The sequence below is a fragment of the Mustela putorius genome, unplaced genomic scaffold, assembly GCF_011764305.1.
Source record: "Mustela putorius furo isolate JIRA1106 unplaced genomic scaffold, ASM1176430v1.1 tig00003949_pilon_pilon_pilon, whole genome shotgun sequence".
Lineage (NCBI taxonomy): Eukaryota > Metazoa > Chordata > Mammalia > Carnivora > Mustelidae > Mustela > Mustela putorius.
In genome coordinates this window covers 6,704,515-6,716,516 of record NW_025422093.1, presented here as the reverse complement: position 1 = coordinate 6,716,516, position 12,002 = coordinate 6,704,515, and the positions used below count along the sequence as shown (strand labels likewise).

General features: G+C 37.6%; 1 pseudogene; it reads right to left on the bottom strand.

The window, feature by feature from the left end:
- Positions 1 to 3,013: 3,013 nt before the first annotated feature.
- On the bottom strand, positions 3,014 to 3,281 carry LOC101673899 (annotated as a pseudogene).
- Between the last annotated feature and the right edge of the window lie 8,721 nt (positions 3,282 to 12,002).

The following is a 12,002-nucleotide window of genomic DNA, read 5'->3' as shown; positions in this document are numbered from 1 at the left end:
GATGGAGCCCCACATCGGGCTCCCTGCTCAGTGGGGAGCCTACTTCTCTCTCTCCCTCTGCTGCTCTGCCTGCTTGTGCTCTCTTGTTTTCTCTAATAAATAAATAACATAAATTTCTCAAATAAATAATCTTTAAAAAAAAACAATTACATAGTAGTTTACAAAATGGGATAATAAACTTCATAGTAATAATAAGTTTCATAATTATAATAAACTTCATAGTAGAGTTGCAGAAGAGAAAAGACCAGTGTGGTAAATTCTACCTTCTCATTACATTCTGAGTATGACAACTTTTCATCGATTCCTCTTAGCTTTGGTCTGGGATTTCAAAAACATATAAAGTGATGGTAATATGAATGATGCTAACATCATTGCTCAAGAATCCATAGAAATACCCCTGAAACAAATAATAAATTCATCATATGTTAATAAAAAAATTGAAAATTAAAAGAAAGAATAGATAGAAAAAGTTTCCATAAAGCAAAACTAATTAACAGTAGGAGATAAATTGGTAACTTTCAGCCCCATGTTAAGAAGGCAAGCTTTCCTTATTACTGTTGCCCAACTTCCCACTGAAATGATCTGTGTTGATTCTAGTTGAGGGTGCTTAGGAAAGTAAAGGAAAGGAAGACTTTGAATTGTTCATTGGTGTAGCATCTAGGTCACAAGAGGAAGATAATAAAAGAAAATGATACCTGAGGGACGCCTGGGTGGCTCAGTCAGTTAAGCATCTGCCTTCAGCTCAGGTCAGGATCCCAGGGGATCAAGTTTAGCGTAGAGCTCCTTGCTCAGTGGAGCACCTGCTTCTCCCTCTGCCTGCCCCTCCCCCTGCTTGTGCTCTCTCTGTCTCTGACAAATAAGTAAATAAAATCTTGGAAGGAAGGAAGGACAGAAGGAAGGAGAAAGAGAAAAGGAAGGAAGGAAGGAAAGAATTAAGTAAGTTAAGAAAGAAAAAAAGGAAATGACACTTGAGAACCAGATGTGGGAAAATAAAAAGGAACAGACTTTCGTTTACATTGTTTTCTCTTTCCCCGACATTCTCTCTTTAGTTCTCTCTCGCTTCCTTTGCTCTTCTCGGTCCTGATTCTGCTAAATCAGAACCAAGCTCTCTTAATTCAGGTGTTTTCATCTTTGTCCTGAGCCAAAGGAAAAAAGAACCAAGGAGCTCCTTGACCTACTCCATGCACTCTTTGCTCCCAGCTCCCCTAGAATTACCTGTGTTTTATAAACTCTTTCTAATGGCCTCGTTTGGGACTTCTGCATCAAGGTATTCTAATTGTATACCACGGTGTGATATAAAACCTTGCACTTCAAATCTGAGTTTCTTTAAAAAAGAAAACAGGTAAATAGGGGTGCCTGGGTGGCTCAGTGGGTTAAAGCCTCTGCCTTCCACTCAGGTCATGATCCCAAGAGTCCTGGGATCCCACCCCGCAAGGGGCTCTCTGCTCAGCAGGGAGTCTGCTTCCCCCTCTCTCTGCCTGCCTCTCCACCTGCTTGTGATCTCTGTCAAATAAATAAATAAAATCTTAAAAAGAAAGAAAGAAAATAGGGAAATAACTAAACTCAATTTGTTGAAAATAGAAACACACCAGCACAACTCCCCAACACTGCCCCAACTTCTGCACCTTCCTGAGACCACCAAAACTTTTTGGTCACTAGGTCAATCCTGTAACTGATCATTTGATTTTGCCCACTCTCCCCTTTGTCCACTCTTTCAAGAACAGTATGTGTAGCTTGCTTAAATTTTATACTGAAAGTTTTAGAGAGCCGTATGAAATACTTGTGGATACTCAGGATCCTATAGAACCAAGACTCAGGGATCACTGACTTAGTTAAAACGGAGAACTACTGAAACAGTCTTCACGATCTTCGGTTCAGTCCTATCCCTTCTTTATAGTATTTTCATCGGTTTCCCCTTTGGAAAACTGGCGCTTCCACATATAATTGAGCAAGTTTCTCTACTGCAAAAGGGTGCCGCACCCAGGAGCCATTCACATCACAGAGTAGAGTTGAATATTTCTATCACATGGTTTTGGCAGACAGCCCTAAAAAAAAAAAAATTTTTTTTTAAATATATTTACTACAGATGGAGATACAGTATTATAAAGAAGAGGGTCTGCCTTTTTTTTTTTTAAGATTTTATTTATTCACTTGAGAGAGAGAACAAACAGTGGAGGGGGCAGAGGGAGAAGCAGGCTCCCCACTGAACAAGGAGCTCGATGTGGGGCTCTATCCCAGGACCCTGGGTCATGACATGAGCTGAAGGTAGACGCTTAACCAGCTGAGCCACCCAGGCATCCCAGGGTCTTCCTTTCTTCACACGAAGATACTTACATGCTGTCCGGCAGGTCTTCTCCAAAAGGGAACATCAAATTCAAAGTACCAAGAAAGCAGGAAGCGGTATATGTCTATCCCCACAGGTCCCAGCAGCTAGCACTGGCTCCAACGCAGGCTTAATGCTAAATTAATACTTGTTGACTGCCTGACTGAACTCTATTTCCATATGGATTTTCCAGTTCATTGAAATATATTACTTGGTAGGAATGCCTGGGTGGCTCAGTTGGTTGAGTGCCTGCCTTCGGCTCAGGTCATGATCCCAGGGTCCTGGGATCGATCCCTGCATCGCGCTCCCTGCTCAGCAGGAAACCTGCTTCTCCCTCTCCCACTCCCCCTGCTTGTGTTCCTGCTCTCTCTATCAAAATAAATAAAATAAAATAAAATAAAATAAAGAAATATATTACTTGGTCTCTCCATTACTTATCCTCTCTTACACTGAATTTATAAATCTGTAGTGAACGATTTTAACAAGACTGTTTTTTTTCAACTTTCATGCTTTTGCAGTTCTCTTTTAGAACAGAACAGGATGATTGATACCAGGTTTCATGGCTTTTGTGTTTCAAAACATTCCATTGAAGTCTGCATTTTGAATCATTTTATAAAATGACATTTACATGATATAGAACAAAGCCATGAATTCTTAAGAAATAATGACAAGTAACACAAAGAACAAAGGTTAGTACGCATACATTTTCACTTTGTGGACTTCCTTGTCATCACACTCCCTCTGTTTGTTGTAGTAATAGAAAGTATTGTCCCTTCTTTGGAGTTTCTTCACGTATCCTGTCTCTGGCCAACTGATCTACCATAGAAACTTGTTTCACCTGTTTGTATTCAATTTCATCCCAAGAGCCTGCTTGCTGAAATCTGTACAGATTTCCTATGTCTTCTGACCATTTTTTGGCACAACTTACTGGTTTCGGTTTCACGTCAGAACTAGCCATGGCTAAAGAAAGAAGTCTTACTTCCAATTATTTCTCCTGGCTATTCCTGGTCCAGCTTCTACATCGAGATCTCAGTTCCGACTGCTTCCCTCTGCCTGGAATCGTCATGTTCCAGTTATCCCCATGACTGGCTTCCTCATCTTGGTCTTTGTTAGTATCAACAAAACTATTGATAAATAGAATGGAAACATAAAGACATTATATAAATAATGTGATGTTATTTGTTGGTTTATAGGACAATGACATGTGAAGGTTATTTTAAAAGCTTGCTCTTGTTAATCACTTCTTTACAGATGGGTTTCCTCTTTGGCAGAGCACTTGAAAAATATACCACATGACGTGCCACTAGTATTTCTCTGAAAGCACTGCTTCCGAGGTGTATAGATAGAGTACATCCGTCTTACATTCCTTCTAGTCTTCGTTACAATGTAGACCAGGGTTAGTAAACTTTTTCTGTAAAGGGCCAGAGATTAAGTATTTTAGATCTTACAGACCATGTGATTTCTGTTACAACAAGTTGGGTACAACCTCACTGTTGTACAATGACAGCGGTCATACCTACCAGGTGGGCATGGTTATGCTCCCACGTACTAACGAGAACAAGTGGTGGGCCACACGAGCCGGTTTGCTGACTCCCAATCTAGACTGCCAGCATGCTATCCTTTGGCTTTGTAGTAGGCACTTTGTTTCATCTCAGGTAATCCCCCAAACAAATCTCCAAACTCCGTAAAATGGGTGAGGAAATTAGCGCTCAGCAAGCTGACTTTACCAGCTTTGCTTTGCTGGTGAGTCAAGTAGTTGGGTCTGTCTAGATCATAGGTCTCTCCTTGCTCAGAAGTCACCATCTCTGACCCAGAATACCTGCCCTTGCATCCTAACTGGTCTTCTTGCTCCCCTCCTCCTTCCTAAAATTCACCCTTGTCACAACATCGAGAATGTTCTTTTTTAAACGTAAATTAGAACACATGACTCCTCTACTTAAAACCCTCCTGTGGCTTCTATTGCCTTTGGAATTAAAACTAAACTCCTTATCCTGCCTATGAAGCCTGCCATTGGCTTGGCGCCTGCCTAACACTCTGACCTCACCCAGTGCCCTATTACTCTTCTGCAGGCTCCAGCCCCACCAGCCTAAATGCTGTTTCTGAAATGAGAACCCTTCGGCTCGTGGCTTCTCTACCTGATGCACCATCTGCCGGAAGCATCTTCCCCCAGGTCTTCCTGCTACCTCCTCCTTCTTGTCAAGAAGATGTTAACCTCAAGATTGTTTTCCCCAGAAGCCTTCCAGGATCCTGCAGCCTACGCTTCCTCATCAATCGTGTTTTTCTTTGTACAGTGTTCATTCCTATGCCAACTCTCTAGTTCTCTGTTCATTACCTGTCTGTCCCTCTAGAATGTAAGTTCTATAGTCTTTTTCCTTTTTATTCGCTGTTATATGATTAGAACATCCAGTGGTGCATGATATTTATTAAGGACTCAAGAAATATTTATAAACATCTGCTTAATGAAAGTTTATTAACAAAAATCCCATGCTCTTCCTCACAATTTACTACTTCCCAGGACTGGCTGAGGCTATTTCTCATGAGTCACATTCTAACGGTTGGGAAACCATTTGGTTTGTGTTGTTCCATCCATATTCCTTAACTTGTATTTATTACCCCACGAACATAAGCAGACAAAAACAAACCATGCCAACTACATTGGCCAGTTAGTACAATGCAAAGATGATGCTATGCTCCCTTTAAAGAACAATACTGTTGAAAGTGACAGCCTCATCTTAATAGCGCTTAAATTCTATTGTTTAGATAAGCAGCCTCTCTGTGCAGTTTAACCCTAGAATGCCATTCTTCAAAGGTCTCATTAAAAAATGAAAAAGGTATGGTCTGTATGGAATAAAGAAACTTTCATTTCAGACCAAGTTCAGAATTTTTTTCCATAATTATGTCTTACCATGAATATGATCATATGTATTTCAATTCTTAACTTGATTACAGGTCTTCACAAGTAGGGACCACATTTCATTTCATTCCTGTAATGTTCAACACACAGACATTTAATAAATACTTAATGTCTTAAATAAAAAATCAGAAAGGGGAGGAAACAGTGGAAGTGATTGATTTCAAGGCAGTCAAAAGTCTTCTGAATCACCAGCCTGTTAAAAGGAAGCAAAAACCCTTTGATTTGGGATACTGAAGAGCATAGTTGTGATTTAAAAAAAAAAAAAAAAAAAAAGTTAGGATCAGGATTTAGAGGGACCCCTCTCAGGGAGCAAGAATTCTTGTCCCCTTACAGGTCCTTCTGGCTGGACTAAGAAACAAATTGACATGAGACACATTAACAGGAAAAAATCAAATTTAATAGGCATACATATGGGGAATCCACACAGACATGGAAATGCCAAAGATAGTCAGGCAAATGAGGTTATACATGTCATTCTGAACTAAGCAGAAGGACGTAAGGATCTGGAACCTCAGAGAAAAAGAATGCATTTCCAAGCAACAGAAGAGCAGATGTTTGGTAATTAGATGTTTGCCCTGCGATCCCCGGTAGGTCACTCAGATAACATTTATCTCTGTTAAAAACTCTTATCTGAGGAAAGAGCTCCAATTTGGATTCTTCTGTGTAGTTAAGTGAGGGGCAAAGTTTTCCTTGAACCAGCAGGGTCTCAAATGCCTTTAGCTCAAAATAATTTGCATGTCCAAGTGCCACGTTCAGAGGGTGAAGGGTCTGAACCCCTCCAGCTCCCTCATCTGAAACTTCCATAGGAGTTTCACAATTAAAAGTAGAGCTGGGGGCTCCTGGGTGGCTCAGTTGGTTAAGCATCTGCCTTTGGCTCAGGTCATGACCCTGGAGTCCTGGGATTGAACCCCACAACTAGCTCCTTGCTCAATGGGGAGCCTGCTTCTCCCTCTCCCACTCACCCTGCTGTGTTTCTTCTCTCCCTGTCTCTCTCTCTCTCTGTCAAATAAATAAATAAAATCTTAAAAAAAAAAAAAGTTGAGATGGTAGGTTGTTTCATCTTACTGATCCAGTCTCTTAGTTCTGACAATAGATCAGTTCAGACGAACTCATTTCGGGAGGCACAATGTAGGCACATTCTCGAAGTTAGACCTATGGTTCAAGTACTCAAGTATTTTAAAAGAGGCATTTCTCGAAAAACAAAAGAAAAACAATGGTTAATGACCAGATCAAATGTAAGACAGTTTCTGAGTTCTGAGGGCTGCCAGTTGAGAAGACTTCTAGATGTCAGACTTGAAGAATCTTAAGACAGAGTAAGGGTGGGTAGTGCAATTTGGCAGATCTTCCTGATTTATGGTTCAAATGTCTCCAGTGATCTTTCTGAGTGGCTCATAGAGCAATAAAGCAAAGACTGTCTATGCGTGAGTTCTTACAGTGATTGCTTCGCATCAAGCCGTTTATATTTAGCTTGCAGGGTTTCAGGAAAAAGAGAGTTTTAGTCCTCAACTGATTCTAAGTCAGAAAGGTAGGAGAAAAATCAAAATGTTAGATGGAGATTTGTAGCTAGGCATTGAAGAACACTAGAAGAAATTAAGATCTAGTCCATTTTATGATGAATTGTAATAAAAATGTAGGATCTACAAAGAAGTGCCAATGACATGTATTTTCTCTATATAAGCACTCTCATTTTCACCAAAGATAGCCAGATTAGCACTAATTTGCTTGCAAAATAAGTCTAGTTTCAAAAAAACCTCAGCCTAATTATTTACATAAATGTATCAAGAACAGTAATTGACCATATAGACGCTTTAGAACTTGCTTTGTTGGAACTTTTCATAAGGAATTGCTAGATTGAGCTTTTAATAGCCTCTTAAGGCCAGAAGCCAAGCCACATAGTTGCCATCAGATTTCACCTGCAATGCCTATAGATTTGGGTGAATTTCTCTCTTCTCGAAGTCCCCAGTATCCTGAGGTTCCTGCCCTGCCAGGAAGTGACCTTCTTTACTTCCCTAGTAAGGCTTCTAGGAACTCTATAAGCAAGGTATAAGTCTGATATTTCTAAGGAGGCTTTATTGGCTCCATAAAGCCAATCTTAGTTCTTTAAAACTGTCTGATTATATCTTAGCCTATGCAGGTCCTTCAGATATGACCTTCCAATCAAAACCTTGGGAATATAACCAGTGTTATCATTTGTATCATGTCATAAGGATAACAGATTCTTATTGAAACTTACACAAATAGAAGATGCCTGGGTGGCTCAGTTGGTTGGGCATCTGCCTTTGGCTCAGGTCATGATCCCAGGAACTTGGAATCAAGTCCCACATTGGGCTCCTTGCCCAGTAGGGAGCCTGCTTCTGCCTCTGCCTGCTGCTCCCCCTGCTTGTGATCATCCCCTCTCTCTGACAAATAAAATAAATATATTGCCATAAAAATACTCACTGAGAATTCTCACTGAGAGTTTCTGAATTCTAGAAGGATCTGGAAGGAAGAAAAGATAAATGTTTTAATTTGCTTACAAAGGCATATTTGATTAAATTGCTATAAGTGAGTTAGCTTAAGAGAACAAATTTTCTTAAATCTGAAGAAAACCTTTTTTAAAAGGTCAGCAAAATCTCAAACAAAAAGTCACTGGAAGTATAATTATCTTCCTCAGTTCATTGAGTCTCATGTTATTAATTCTTGTTCTGTGTGAATCCAGTTTTTCCACTCCTTCTGGAAATTTTTAGCTGGTTCAGTTTTATGATCTTAAGCTGGTTCAGTTTTATGATCTTAAGCTTATCAAAAAACTGTACTCAGAGGTTTTTTTTTTCCATGGGTCTCACTGAAGATGAAGCAGACTTGCAGGAATAGAGGCATCTGAGTAAAAGTATAACTATTAATGATAAAAGACTTGAAAATAGCCATGGTTAAAGACCTGATATTTTTTTTTTAAGATTTTGTTTATTTATTTGACAGGCAAAGATCACAAGTAGGCAGAGAGGCAGGCAGAGAGAGGGGAGGAAGCAGGCTCCCTGCTGAGCAGAGAACCCAATGCGGGGCTTGATCCCAGGACTCTTCGATCATGACCTGAGCTGAAGCCTGAGGTTTTATTTAACCCACTAAGCCACCCAGGCACCCCAAATATCTGATTTGACTATACTCTATGCCTGAAAATAATATAACATTATTATTATTTTAACTCTACTGGAATTAAAATTTAAAAACTTAATAACAAAAAGCACAACATACACAGCAGACAACATACACAGCACACACGCACAATTTACACATATACCATACACAATCCATACAAGAACACAAATAGAACACAAAGACACACACAAATACATCTGATTTGAGTTCATTATAATGCAACTGACAAGGAAATGTGGTTATTTTTGTGGCATAGAACACCTCAAGATAGTAACATACCAGGATACAGGCATCTGGATGACTCAGTTGGTTCAGCCTGCAACTTTTGATTTTGACTCAGGTCATGATCTCAGGGTCGTGAGATCGAAACCCATGTAGGGCTCCACCCTGGGCATCTCTCCCTCACCCTCTGCCCTTCACCTCCCTCCCCCACCTTGTGTGTGTGCTCTCTCTAAAATATAATATATAAAAATAAAAATATATATAAATTAAATATAAAAATATAATAATATAAATATAATATATCAATAATACAATAATTAAAATATTTATAATATTATATATTAAATATATAAATAAATAAAATATAATGATAAATAAAAATGATAATATAATAATATATTATTATATATAGTAAAGCTATAATAAAATATATAAATATAATATAAATATGTATAATAAAATATAATGATAAAATATAAATAATAATATAATATATAATAATAATAAAATAAAAATATAATATAATATAGTGCCGTAAAAGTACTCACTGAGAATTCTCACTGAGAGTTTCTGAATTCTAGAAGGATCTGGTAGGGAGAAAAGATAAATGTTTTAATTTGCTTACAAAGATATATTTGATTAAATATAAAATATATTAATAAAAATATAATACAATAATGTAATATAAAAATATAATAATAACAACAACTGGGGTGCCTGGGTGGCTCAGTTGGTTGGGTGACTGCCTTCGGCTCAGGTCATGATCTTGGAGTCCTGGGATTGAGTCCTACATTGAACTCCCTGCTCGGCTGAGAGTCTGCTTCTCCCACTGACCTCTCTCCTTTCATGCTCTCTCTCTCAAATAAATAAATAAAATCATTTTAAAAAATTAAAAAAAAATAAGAACAACAACAGCAGCAGCAGCAGCATACCAGGACATCAGAATTCTAGGAGTTTCATTTAATTGTAGAACACATGTTTTGATAATATACCTCTGTAAATATAATCTAACAGTATTTGATACCACTTATTTGACAATGCTTCCAAGTTATTTAACATACCGAATAAGCCTAGTTAGTTTAATTTCTCACCAAATTTTTTCCTCTCGAAATGTTCCAGGGGCCCGCTGGAAAATTTCAGTTAGATTGTGGTGAAAAGACTTCTTTCTAGAATTTGATTGGAAAATATGTCTAAAAAAAGAAAAAAACCAAAAGAGTTGAACATTTGATTAAGTAGAATCATGATTAGAAAACAATATTTAATTATCCATTTCATCAAAGTGACAATAAAGGATATCAAAGGCAAATACAGAAGGTCATATAATTGTGAGTAAAATTTAGCTTTTAATATTAAGACTCTGTTTTCTTAAGTAATCAAAGACCAGATAGGGCACCTGGGTGGCTCAGTGGGTTAGGCCTCTGCCTTTGGCTCCGGTCATGATCTCAGGGTCCTGGGATCGAGTCCCGCATCGGGCTCTCTGCTCAGCAGGGAGCCTGATTCCTCCCCTCTCTTTCTCTCTCTGCCTGCCTCTCTGCCTACTTGTGATCTCTCTCTGTCAAATAAATAAATAAAATCTTTAAAAAAAAAAAAAAAGACCAGATAAATATAGGAAATTATTTTGGCAAACCTAGAGTTATTGTTTTTTAGGCAGACAAAAAGTAAAGAAAATCTTTTGTTTACAGTGTCTTATGAAGAGCAGACCAATAGTTTAAGAAAACTTTTGTACTTCTTATGAAGAGAAAAGCTGAATCTCCATCTTACACCAGCGTACTTCAAAACTCTTCCAATTCTAATCTTAGACCTGATCATGCATAAAATTCTTTTTCAAAGATTTCCCTTGACAAACCTTCCACAACTTTCTTTTTCATTGAGATTTTGCCCTAAGCCTTCTCTCTAAATAACCAGCCTCATTTTAGGACAAAATTACTTTCTTTCCTTCAACAAAAATGTATTCCCATACCTCATACCTTTCTTGTCAAAACACATCTTATTTTCCTTGCATAGAGTTGCTTCCCTTATCATTTCTAGCAGTCTCAATTACATTTATAAGCGTATTGCTTTTAGGGGCACCTGGGTGGCTCAGTCAGTTAAGCGTCTGCCTTTGGCTCAGGTGATGATCCCAGGGTCCTGGGGCTCAAGATCAGAGACTGTCTGGCTCCCTGCTCAGCCCCTCCCCCCTCTCATTTTCTCTCTCTTTCAAATAAATAAATAACATTTTTTAAAAAAGAATATTGTTTTTAGAAACCTCAGTCTCCAGTGGAAACTAAGAAGTAACCAATTGTGAACTGTCTGTTACATTAGAATTCTTTAGACAGGCAGATTTATTGATATGTTTCATTTTGTAATTTTTGGAAACATGTATTTTTTTCATAGTACAATATTCCACTAAAGCATAAAATATGTTTATTAACAGACCCAAATTTATCTGTAGTTTTTCTGTAATAAGACAAAAGTAGATAAACCCTGTTCAGTACTTAATGTTTAGATAAGATAAAATATTATCTTATTCAGAAATAATCTAGATTATCAACAAACTTAACTTTTCTCATTTAACTTGGCAAAACTTTAAAATTTTAGGTTACCAAAGATTTTGGAAGCTATTTGAAAGCTTAGCTACAAACCTTTTTGCTTTTTACATCTATTTAATTTATTTGTTCTTAATAGTTAGACTACCCACAAAAACTTCAGGATGCATTAGGCAAGTCAACAAAAGTTTCTTTTTTACTGACAAATTTTGCAACAAAAATACCATGAACTTACTTGACTTTTAGTAAACACAAAGAGAATAAAAGTTTTGTACTTAATGCTGGTAACTCTAAAGACATGTCTTTTTTATTTAAAACAGCATCCTTAATTGAGCTTTAATACCAAATATTTTCCCAGATCATGTGAGCTTGAAAAACATTTGGGTTAATTTCTACCCTTCTGAATTTTAGAATGCCCAATCCTTAGAAGTGCACGTCTTCAATCCAACTAAATAGAGCTCTTTTACATACTAATTTTAGCAATTCCACCCAGAGGTAGAGAAAATATCTCATATTTACAAAATACATAGATACACACACACACACATACACAAACACAGACACACAAACTCAGACAAGATGTAAACAAAAATCTTAATTTTGTTTCTACTAATATTTGTGGAAAGGACAGTATAGGGTCAATTTTTAAATACGTCCCTCTATTTATTTATTTATTTTTATGAAAAACTTTTCCCTAAAGTTTGCATATCAAAGACTGACTCTTAGGTCCTGGAGAAGATATTTATACCAAAATTGTTATCAAAGACAGAGAGAAAATCTAAATTTTTTGCAAGGTGCATGCTTATAGCTTATCTGCCTGTTATTAGAGGTGCTAGAATCTGGGCATAAGAGTCTTCTTGGCAATTTGTATTTTTAAAAGCCCTCT